We start from the raw sequence: 13,310 nt of genomic DNA, 5'->3' as shown, positions 1-13,310 counted from the left end.
GAGAGCAAAGTTGTTTGCTTTCACTGTAACAAGGTGGGGCACTGGAAGAGGAACTACAAGGTTTACCTTGCAGAATTGAAGAAGAAGGGTAGTGAGACTACCGCTTCTGATTCAGGTATGTTCATGATAGAAGTAAATATGTCATTTCTACTTGGGTATTAGATACCGCCTGTGGTTCTCATATCTGCAATTTGTTGCAGGGACCAAGGAGAAGTAGGACTCTTGAGGAAGAGGAGGTGATTCTACTGATGGAAATGGAGCAAGAGTTGCTGCTGAAGATGTAGAATCATTTCATTTACATAGGCCTACGGGCAAGACTATTGTTTGAAATAATTGTTATTTTGTTCCCTCGATTGTGAGGAATATTATTCCCATGTTAGACTTGGGTGGATTTTTCATTTATTATTGAGAATAATGAATGTTCTATTCTTAGAGATAATATTCTTTATGGACGTGGTACTTTAAATAATGGTCTGTATATATGTGACATAATTTACTTCAGATTGAACAAACTAATAAAAGAAAAGGGATGATGAAAATCTCACTTTATAGTGGCACTGCAGTCTCCATTTAGTGGACATGGAGAGAGGGCTGCAGATTTGCTAGGAATGGTACACACAGATGTATGTGGACCAATGTCTACGCAAGCCATGGGTGGATTTTCATACTTCATTACTTTCATAGATGATAGATCTGAATTCGGATATATGTTTGATGAAACACAAGTCTGAGGCCTTTGAAAAGTTCAAAGAATATAAGTATGAAGTGGAGAAACAACCAAACATAGTATTATAACTCTTCGATTAGATCGAGGTGGTGAATACTTTAACGGAGAGTTTCTAGATTATCTCAAAGTAAATGGTATAGTCTCCCAGTGGACTCCTCCAGATTGGTATCTGAAAGGAGAAATCGAACTTTGTTAGACATAGTTTGGTCCATGATGAGCTATGCAAATCTTCCAGTATTCCTATGGGGTTATGCATTGGAAACCTCAGCATATTTACTGAATAAGGTGCTTTCCAAATCTGTTCCTCAAACTCCGTATGAGATATGGAAAGAAAGGAAACCGAGTCTTAAACACGTTAAGATTTGGGGATGTCCAGCTTATGTCAAGTAAGTTGACCCAGATAAGCTGGAATATCGATCCGTAAGATGTAGTTTTGTGGGATATCCTAAAGAGACTTTAGGGTATTACTTTTGCACCGATCATTGGGTGTTTGTCTCCAGACATGCTACCTTCTTGGAAAAGGAGTTTATCCCTGAAGGAAACAGTGGGAGCAAAATTGAACTTAATGAAGTTCAAGAAGCACAAACTACTACAGATCGAGTGGAAACACCTGTTCTGACTAAACAACCTTTTGTGGAACAGCCCATTCATAGGTCAGGGAGAGTGTCTCGCCAACCTGAGAGGTAATATGGCCTTGTCATTGAGAATGACAATGAGTTGTCAATCATTTGATGATGACGACCCTGTGACCTATAATGAGGCTATGAGTAGTGTTGACTCAGAAAAATGGCATAGTGCCATGAAATCCAGAATGGAATCTATGTATACGGTATACAAAAGATAGATTATAGCAGATGGCCAGGTGGAGACCTATAAGGCCAGGCTTTTGGGAAAAGGATTCAAACAAAGGCAATGGATTGACTTTGATGAAACTTTTTACATGAAGCCCTGTTAAACTCAGTTCGGATTTTGCTTGCGATTAATGTGGTTTAAAGCAAGCTTCTCGAAAGATGGAACATTCGTTTTGATGAGATAATCAAAGAGTTTGATTTTATCAAAAACGTAGATGAACCATGCATCTACAAAAGGGTTAGTGGGAGCGCGGTTACATTTCTTATATTGTATTGAATTAGAGTTGACACACACAACAACATAGCAGACCCACTCACAAAGCTACTTTTTGAAAGTCACTTTGATCGTCATAAAGATGAGATGGGTATTAGATACCAGAGTGATTGGCTTTAGTACAAGTGGGAGATTGAAAGGAATATGTCCTAAGTCCAATCATGTATTAGGATTTAGGAATAACTTTTATGTAATCTGTTTTGATTTCATTGATACTAATAAAGACTTGTTTTGTTTTTATTACGGGCTTTATCTATTTAAGTGTTTAAATAAGATATGCCATAGTTTAGAGTAAAGTTTTTTATGGATTATGATGAGATCATAATAGTGAGACCTAAAAAGATGATAACTCTAAACTTAAATAGTTCCTGGTCATAGGATTACTAACTGGTAATTAATAATCCACAAAGATCGGTACATACTATGTTTGCTTCATTATGAAGGATGTCTGTTCTCATAGACATTTGTGTGGTGACACTATAGCTAGTATGTAGGTGCTTATTATGGAATAAGTTCACTGAACATGACTCGCCCAGCTGAACAACTGATGGAGTTCACTCACGTGTCAGCAGTTGTTCGCTTAGTGATAGTTGTACAAGTATCCTTAGACTTGAGGTCATCATAGTCATCTTGTGTACACTGAACTATGCTTTGGTTTAGTTCTTAGTCTCCAGGGACAATTATTAGGGTTCTTCTGGGTATAGGAATTTGTACACGAAGATAGTGTATGATCAATAAAGGATCTACCCCTTCCAGTGAAGGAAGCGAATGTTCAAGGCTGATCCACTTATGCTAGTTCAGGAATCTCTGGCCAGAGTAAATGAAATTAGAAAGGAGTTTCTAATTTGCATAGAACTACGCATAGTAAATGGTAAGCAAGTGATTGAATTAGATAGGCTTGACACGAGATCCATGCCTTGTATTTAATCGGGACATTGTAGGGTAGAAGGAGTTTATTGTACGGTAACTATTCACTGACAGGTTCTTGGTATTCTAAGCAGTGAATTCATATTATCGGGATAGTCGCGATATGTTGAGAAGCATCACTCACGATGTAGAATAAATGTGATTAATTAATTAATCATATTTAATAAATTAGAGAATTTATATAAATAATGATAAAATAGTTTTATTATTATTTATTTCTACTACCGGCTTAATATTGAACCTACAGGGTCACACCATAAAAAGAGAATGATTTAATGGTGGAGGAATTAATTAATAATGGCTAATAATTATTTATTTGTGAAATAAATAATTAATTGGAAAATTTAATAATTGATTAAATGAGATTTAATTGATTATAAATTAATTAAGAAAAGTTCTTAATATTATTAATTAAAGGATTTAATTTTTGGAAATTAAATCAAAAGAGAGAATTATTTCTAAAGTGTTTAGAAAAAGGATTAATGATTAAAAGGTGTTTTAATTATTAATGAGAATAATAAATGGGATAATAATAATAATATTTATGGGAAAATTTCAGCTGAAAATTTTGCCTATAAATACACTATTATAGACCCTATTTTCATTCGAACCCCAGAAACCCAAAAGTTTCAGAAAACCAAATTCTCTCCACCTCCTCCTCCTCCTAAAAGTCGTTTTCTTGGTGGATACCGGTGGAGTGCTTCACACTTGAGGAGCAACTGCTAAGGATCTCTGATCGTTGTCTCCGAATTATTTTAAAAGGTTAGATTCGATCCCTCGAATTTTTATTCACGATTTATATGCTTTTATTTGGATTTTGTATGTGTAAAAGTGTTTTGCCATGCCCCGCTGCGTTTAAAAATCCAACAGTTATCATATCACACATATAGCTCCATTTCTTTCTAAGACCTAGCCTCCTAATCTCACTTAACTTAGAAGTAGAAAGTGCATAGCCCATAGAATTAAGCATGGTAACTATATTAGCATCAGTGTGTGGGACAGTAGTAGTATTATTTGGAATTTTAAAGCATGCTTTGATAATGTTACTATTAATGCAGAACTGCTTACCTTTAAGAGTGAAAATTATAATCTTGTCAGTAGATTGATACACAACTGTTGTCCATATCTCCTCCACAACCTCACAGTAGATTGTGGGTGATTCCAGCATAGCATAACTGAGTTTGCATTCCTTCACAAAGTCCATCATTTTATGAAAATCTCCCGATTGTGGAATATCCTTGTTCACAAGAGCTGCGAAGTTATTCTTTTCAAAGATGAACCCGGACTGGGACATGATTTTGACTACTGGTGCCATTATTAGAGTATGGAAATTTGCAGAGAGTATTTGCTTTGAAGAAGAAAGAAGTTAGAGCAATTGATTTGAGAATGATAAAAGAATAGAATAAAAATGAATTCTGCTTTTATACTATCTCAGAAATAAACTGTCAAAAATAATAAGTAAAATAAATTAACCAATCAAAATAGCCCAAAATAGCCGTTTAAAAATAAATAAACTGTCAAAATTCTGTAAATTATCCATCGTGTTATACTTAAAAACTGTAAGTATACCCGATGGATAATGTTCAAAGTTTTAACGGCTAAGATTGAGACAATTCGACGGATGAGAATAAAACAATTATCCGTCGGGTTATAAAATAATCCAGAAAAGTAATTGATTTTTTTAATAAATATTATTCCGACAGATGATCAAACTCGATGGATAATGATCATCCATCGGTATGTATATTTTGACTTAGCCAAAATTTCATTCAAAACAGAAAAATCAATTAAGTTTTTGGCTGCATTATAACTTGTAAAAATATCTGAAATGATTCAAGAATAATTAAGCATACCTAACTCACTTACCAACCTTGAAAAGGTGGATTCATCAAGTGGCTTGGTAAAGATATCTGCAAGCTACTTTTCACTTGGAACAAAATGAAGTTCCACAGTACCATTCATCACATGTTCCCTAATGAAGTGGTACTTGATGTCTATGTGCTTTGTTCTTGAATGCTGTACTGGATTTTCAGTGATAACAATTGCACTTGTGTTATCACATAAAATGGGAATTCTGTCCACTTGTAGACCATAGTCCAACAATTGGTTTTTCATCCACAAAATATGTAAACAGCAACTACCAGCAGCAATATATTCAGCTTCAGTTGTAGAAGTGGGAACTGAATTTTGCTTTTTACTGAACCAGGACACAAGCTTGTTTCCTAAAATTGACAGGTTCCTGTTGTACTTTTTCTGTCTATTTTATAACCTGCATAATCTGCATCTGAATAACCAGTTAGATCAAAACCAGAATCTCTAGGGTACCAAATGCCAAGTTTTGGTGTTCCCTTGAGATATCTGAAAATTCTCTTTATAGCTACTAAGTGAGATTCTCTAGGATCAGCCTGAAATCTAGCACAAAGATAAGTAGCAAACATTATATCTGGCCTACTAGCTATTAAGTACAGAAGTGAGCCAACCATGCCCCTATAGCTTGAAATATCCACAGACTTTTCAGTAGTGTTTAATTCAAGTTTAGTTGCAGTAGCCATGGGAGTTTTTGCAGATGTGCGGTCCATTAGATCAAACTTCTTTAAAAGATCATAAATATATTTGGTAAACTTTTTGTAAAGTTTTTCATCTGTAGAGCCAAATATAATATCATCTACATAAATTTGAACAAGTATACTAGAGCCATTATTATTTCTAAAGAATAAAGTTTTATCAAAAGTACCTCTTGTGCAGTGATTTTCCAAAAGAAACTTTGATAAAGTGTCATACCAGGCTCTAGGTGCTTGCTTCAGTCCATAAAGTGCTTTCAAAAGATAGTAGAGATATTCTGGAAAATTTGGATCTTCAAAACTAGGAGGCTGACTGACATAGACTTCCTCCTTCAAATCTCCATTCAGAAAGGCACTTTTGACATCCATTTGATAGACTTTGAAATTGGCATAGGCTGCATAGGCTAAGAAAATTTTGATGGCTTCAAGTCTTGCAACAGGAGCAAAAGTTTCATCAAAATCTATTCTTCTTGTTAACAGTAGCCCTTAGCAACCAATCTAGCTTTGTTCCTGACCACTGTGCCATTTTCATCCATCTTGTTTCTGAATACCCACTTGGTTTCAATTGGATTCTTCCCTTTAGGTTTGGGTACCAGCTTCCATACCTTGTTCCTTTCAAATTGGTTTAGCTCCTTCTGCATAGCTAAAATCCAATCAGGATCCAACAGAGCTTCTTCTACCTTCTTTGGTTCTTCCTTAGAAAAGAAGCTACTATATAGACATTCTTCTTGAGTTGCTTTTCTTGTTTGAACTCTAGAAGATGCATCACCAATGATGAGCTCAAAAGGGTGATCTTTAGTCCATTTTCTTTATTGAGGTAGATTAGTTCTAGATGAAGAGGCCTCATTGTTGTCTTGATGTGTGACTGAGTTTTGATTATGAGAAACTCCCCCTCAGTTTGTGAATCTTTGATTTGAGAAAGGGGTACTTTATGTAGGTGATCTATTCTGACTCTCAGCTTCTCTCATTGTTCTGATGGATGATGCACTTTGTATCTCGACGGATGAAGCTGATTGTCTCCCGACGGATAAGGCAGGTTGTCTCCCGACGGATGAAGCATTTTATAACTCGACAGATGTTAAATTATGTGCTTCATTAGTTGTAGATTTTTCTGCATTATCCTTAGTCACTGTTTCTTGATCACTTTCATCTTCACTGTCATCACTAGCCATCTCCACATTATCAAACTTGAGGCTTTCATGGAAATCTCCATCTTGCAGTCCTTCAATCTTTTTATCATCAAACACAACATGTACTGGTTCCATAATAATATTGGTTCTTAGATTGTAGACTCTACATTCTTCTTTTCCCACAGCATATCCAACAAAAATTCCTTCATCTGCTTTAGCATCAAACTTTCCATGTTGATCAGTTTGATTCCTTAAGATATAACATTTGCAGCCAAAGACATGAAGAAAATTTTGAGTTGGCTTCCTATTCTTGAACAATTGGTAGGGTGTCCTGCACTTTGCTTGATTAACCAAAGAGATATTCTGAGTGTAGCAGGCAGTATTCACAGCTTCAACCCAAAAATATGTTGGCAACTTTGATTCTTCAAGCATTGTCCTTGTAGCTTCAATAAGAGATATGTTCTTTCTTTCCACTACCCCATTTTGTTGTGGAGTTCTTGCTGCAGAAAACTCATGCATAATCCCATTATCTACACAAAATGATCTTATCACAGAATTCTTGAACTCAGTTCCATTGTCACTCCTAATTATTCTTACTTTAAAGTCAGGTGGATTGTTGACTTGCCTTATGTGATTGATGACGATTTCACTAGCTTCATCTTTAGACTTTAGGAAATATGTCTAAGAGAACTTAAAGAAATCATCCACAATTACTAGGCAAAATATTTTTCTTGAGATGGACAACACATTGACTGGTCCAAACAAATCCATGTGTAACAATTGCAAAGGTTCTTCAATTGTTGAATCAAGCTTCTTTTTGAATGATGTTTTGATCTGCTTTCCTTTTTGGAAGGCATCACACAATCCATCCTTAGTAAACTCTACTTGAGGAATACCTCTAACCAGTTCTTTCTTGACAAATTCATTTATCGTCTTGAAGTTTAGATGGGACAGCTTCTTGTGCCAAAGCCAACTTTCATCTTGACTTGCTTTATTGAGAAGACAAGTTACTGATTCTGCATTTGATGAGTTGAAATCAGCTAAGTACACATTTCCTTTTCTCACTCCAGTGAGAACCACTTTGTTTCTCTTTTTATTTGTCACAACACAGGCTTCTGAATTGAAAGTAACTGAGTTGCCCTTATCACAAAGCTGGCTGATACTCGACGAATTATGCTTGAGACCAGCCACTAGGGCAACTTCTTCAATGATGACATTATCTTTTGAAATCAAGCCATATCCCACAGTATAACCTTTTCTGTCATCTCCAAAAATAATACTTGGGTCAGCTCTTTCCTTGAACTCAGTGAGCAGGGTAGAATCTCCAGTCATGTGCCTTGAGCAACCACTATCCAGATACCAAAGATTCTTTATGTTTCCCTGCACACATCAAAATCAAATCAAGTTGATTTTGGTACCCAAGTTTCCTTGGGTCCTGCCTTGTTAGCTTTCTTCTTTGGTTTCTTAGGTTTGATCTAATTTGACTTGGGATTTTCTGATTCATCTTTAGTCATCTGAGTTGGACCTTTGAAACCAGTAATTAGAACAGAATTATCATGCATATTTTGATTAACAGGAAAAGGCATGTTATTTGCAAACATGTTAGTCCAGTGAGGCATGCTAAATGGAATTTGAGGCATACTAAATGCATCATAATAAGGATTAGGTGCAAATGGCATATTAGCAAATTGTGCATTCATGTTCTGAGTAGACATAGCATTCATAGGCATGGTAGGCATGGTAGTCATGTTGGGAAAAGAAGAGGGTGCAGACATGGAAGTAGGCATAGCAAGTTTGCAATTAACAGACAAGTGATTAACATTATCACACTTAACACAGATTTTTCTTGGTGCATATTTATCAGGTGTGTAATTGTTATTTTTTTTAATTCCTACTTTCCCATTTCTATTATTTTTCTTTTTAGCTTCTGTTTTAACCTCAATCTTTTCTAATCTGTCATTCAATTGCTTGATAGATAAATAAACAACATTAACTTTCTTTTCCTTCCTAACTTGACTTGATTCTCCTGGAATAAAGTTCTTAGAAACTGATCCATATTTCTCATTCAACTTAGCCAGCTTAGCTTTGCTAACTAGTTTACTAACAGCCGACGGATGTGGCTCCTTGTCACTCGACGGATAATCCTTTTGATTATCCAATGGATGATTTTCATCATCCATCGAGTCCACATCTGTAAACAACCTTCAACCAAATTGGACTCAAGCTTCTCTTTACTCTTCTTCCAGGCCGCATCACAAAAGAACACAATACCTTAAACTTTAGTGATCTGAGCATGGACATATCTAGATGATTTCCAAGCCTTAATCACTTCATTTTCTCGTTCAAGTTGCTTCTTTAAAATCTCTTCTTTCTTCAAGGACTCAGTTAATTCATCCTTAGCAATCTTACACTCAATTCTCAATTTCTCAAATTCAATAAACTGAGACTCTAGCACATTATTCCTCTCACTTAAAAAAAATTGTTTTCTTTAATTTTAGAATTTTCCTTAGTGAGGGACTTAAGTGTAACACACAGGTGATATAATTTTATGGACATGTCATTTATTGCATCATTACACTCAACTTTAGATAAATATGATAGGTTAGTGGTGATTACCTGATTTCTTGAAAAACTTGTTTCTGTTTCATCAGATTTGGCCATTAGGGCTAGATTGACATAGCTTGTTTCTTCATCTTCATCCAATCCATCTGCAGCCCAGTCATTCTCCTATGTGATGAAAGCCCTTTCCTTTTGTTTGAGCAACTCAAAGTATTTCTATTTATAATCAACAGGCTCAAACTTCTTTTTGTTGGAATCAGACTTTCTACATTCAATAGCTAAATGACCCGCCAAACCACATTTGAAACACTTGAATTTTGACTTATCAACCATGTTTATGTTTAGCTTAGCTGCTCCAAAATTCTTCTTGAATTTGAGCTTGGCAAATCTTCTGGATAAGAATGCTAGATGTTCATCAATATCATCCATGTCATCTTGGCTCAATTGATCTTTATTTTCATCTACCAGCCCTTTACCCTTGCTTTCACAAACCTTTGATGTTGACTCAAGAGCTTCTACCTTCATCTTTTTCTCCTTCTCTAACTCAGCAACCAGTGCTATGGACCCTCCTTTCTTCCTTCCTTTCTCCATCCTTTCATCTTGCTCTATTTCAAGCTCATAGGTTTTTAGGATGCCATACAGTCTCTCCAAAGTCTCCTTGTAATCCTGTAAATTTCTCAATGAGACTATCATTGGCTTCCAAATTCCAGTCCTTTGGAAGAGATCTAAGGAACTTGAGATTAGAGTCTTTTGTTTGATAGACTCTTCCATGCAACTTCAGAGCATTTAGTAGCTTTTGAAATCTACTAAAAATATCAGTGGGAGACTCATTTTCTTCACAGTGGAAATGCTCATATTGCTGAATCAGTAGCTGCATCTTGTTCTCCCTTAATTGCTCAGTACCATCACAAATAATCTGGATTGTGTCCCAAACCTCTTTTGCTGTTTTACAGTTAATGATTTTATCAAACATATCATCATCAACTCCATTGAACAATATATTCATGGCCTTCTTATCCTTCATGACTTGCTCAATATCAGGGTCTGACCATTCATGCCTAGGTTTTGGAACAGATGACTCATTGCCAGTTGCAGCTTTTATTGGTACATGAGGACCTCTCTCTATGTAGTCCACATAAGCCTCATCTTGGGAAAGAAGATGTAGGTGCATCTTCACCTTCCAGTGGTGATAGTTATCTTTGTCCAGAAATGGAATCTTTACTCCAACATCCTTTTTGTTCATCTTCTTGTTTGTTGTGATCTTTATACTCTTTGTTCTTCAGGAGCTTGCTCTGATACCAATTGTCATTCCCTAACTGTACAACAAGAATTACAGAAGGGGGTTGAATGTAATTCTGGCTACTTTTTCAAATTTAAAAAATGTTCTAACTTGATAAATATAACAGTGTTTGATTAGCAATGGTGCGGAATAAAAGAGTGATAGAAATCAAAACACTAAGTAATAAAAACACAACATTTTAAAACTTTCTGGTGGATTTGAAAGTATCCACCATATATATATATATATATATATAAATATCACTCTTCTTTAAAATCTCTTCTTTCTTCAAGGACTCAGTTAATTCATCCTTAGCAATCTTACACTCAATTCTCAATTTCTCAAATTCAATAAACTGAGACTCTAGCACATTATTCCTCTCACTTAAATTGTTTTCTTTAATTTTAGCATTTTCCTTAGTGAGGGACTTACGTGTAACACACAGGTGATATAATTCTGTGGACATGTCATTTATTGCATCATTACACTCAACTTATATATATATATATATATCAAATTGAGAACTCTATGAAGCTTTGAATAGCTCACAGCTGCTTATAAGTTTGAACAACTAAACTACAGAGAAATGCTTACAAAATACAGTTTGATATGTTTCTCTGAAAATAAACTTGCTTAGTTAATTGTTGTTCTACTTGCTACACTTGGTTTATATATCACCAAGTTTACATGACAATAAGACAAGATAATAAAACAAAACATATCTAGTCTAACTCCATGCTACTTTACTACTTTATTCCAGCATCTTTGAATATCTTCACAATTGCATGGAAATGGTAATGCTTCTTTGCTCTCAAATTCATGCTTAACAGGCTACCACATTCCTTTTGCAAACACCCAACGCATGTGACTGTGTTGTCACTATTAACAGCTATTTGAATTTGATCATCCGTCAGGACTATGTTTGTCATCCATCGGGAGCTTTGTTGATCATCCGTCGGGAGTCTTGTAGATCATCCGTCTGGAGTCTATCTGCCACTTGACTCTATTTCACTTATACAGAATTATAAGACATCTCATATTTACAATTAATCAACCTATTCTGCATATCAATCTAGTAGTCAACATGACTTACAGAACCCTAAGCAATCTACTTGACTATACATGTTGTTTGCAGAAATGTGCTACAGTTTTATTTGTTACATAAGCTACTCACTCGATGGATGTCAATTTTTCATCCGTCGGGACTATAAAGTTCATCCATCGGGACTATATTAGATCATCCGTCGAGTGCTACAAAATTCACTAAGTTAAATTTACTAAGGTGTTTTGTTTAACTTATCATCAAATTCACAACATATTCCTAATACATATCAGTTATGAGTAGCTGTTGGGTAATGGTTGCAAGGCCACAGAGTTAGTCCACGAGGAGGTCATTCATTGTTATTGGCTGAATTTCAGCATCCTGCAGCCACTATGAGATGAGATGTGAAGATGTTTGAGTGGAGTTGGATGTAGAAGGGATGTCTGTTTGGTTTGAGGTGGAGGGTGGAGAGGTGATAGTTAACCCTGTGATTGGAGTCACAGTTGAACTCACAGTAGAAACTGTGGTCGTGACAGTTTGTTGTTCACCAAGAGTCGGAACCTCCATTTAAATTGGAGGGGATTTGACCAGGTTACTGTCATGTACCACGACCTCAAACCCTTGTTCTTCTTGCAAAGAACTGGAACCTGAATGTGCTTGACTTGTCTCCCCAATGATTGGATCATTGACAATTAGACTCCTAGCTTCGATTGATAAAGCAATCTTAGCCAGGGTTTTGAGGGGAGTTGTCCCTACATGAGGAACCTCCAATTGAATTGGAGAGGATTTAGATATGTCCCATCGGGAGTACTACACTCAAACCTTTAAATCTGTGAATATTGATTTGCACATGAAGGTGCATTTGTTACTATCACAGAGTCTTCTGTAAAAACTGATGAAACCCCTGTATTTTTATTGGTGTCATCAAGTCTACCCCAGAGTGTAGCCTCTCCCTAACTGAATGTGGTTCATGGGTAGTGAGCACAGTCTCTTGAACTGTCACTTGATTTTGACAAAACTTGAGAATTGGATTCAAGTGTTTCATTATATGTAGAAGAAATTTGAGAGATAGGATTTGTGATTTGAGAATTTAGTGTTGGAAGCTCCCCATGAATAGATGAGGGAGCTTCAAAAGATGTGCTTTCAATTTGTGTGTCATCCTTATTCCTTCTTTCATAAACTTGAATGTGTTCAAGTTGTGGTGCAGACATTTTACAAGATGCACTAGGGAGAGTACTTTGTTCAATAGAGACACCCTGTTGAGAGGATGCCTCTAGAGTCTGTTTTTAACCCTCTTTTTCAACTACATCCTTTTGGGAGGATGCAGAGGTAGCTAAATGAGTGGTTAACTCAGATTTCTTTACCTTCTTTGGTTTCTTGACCAGGTTAGACTCTATAGGTGTTTGATCCACACCACTCTCATTGATAATATTCAAGGGTGCCTGCTTTCTCTTCTTTTTACTCACCTCACCCTTTTGAGAGGATGAAGTGGTTGGTTTCCTAGCTTCTAATGGTAAATAAGGAATGGTCTCAGTTTGGGAAAGCCCCTGTTGGTGTTCCTGTGTTTGTTATTCCACAGGCACAGGAGTCATAACTGTACTAGTTTGAACATTAGATCTCATATCAGGCACAGGGTAAGGGTAAGTCCTGAATCTCTCCAACATAAATGGAGTAATTCTAAGACTTACAGGTACCTTATTCTTTGCAATAAGTGAGCCAAATAGAATTTTGGAGACCTGTTTATAATTTCATATCGTTGTTCTATCAATACCATTAAGTAAATGAATGTCTTGAACTTTATGGATTAGACATTATAAACCTAGAAAGAAAAATTTCCTTAACTCTTGCGGCCAAAGGCATTATGAGCCTTGTGCTGAGTTCCTCCAGAATCAAGAGGCCCATATTTATATGTCTATTGTGAGCCATGAAGAACACCAGCTTCTGGACCATACTTGAGATG

The sequence above is a fragment of the Apium graveolens genome, chromosome 9, assembly GCF_009905375.1.
Source record: "Apium graveolens cultivar Ventura chromosome 9, ASM990537v1, whole genome shotgun sequence".
Classification (NCBI taxonomy): Eukaryota; Viridiplantae; Streptophyta; class Magnoliopsida; order Apiales; family Apiaceae; genus Apium; species Apium graveolens.
The sequence above is the reverse complement of the archived record's forward strand: the minus strand, read 5'-3'. Positions refer to the sequence as shown.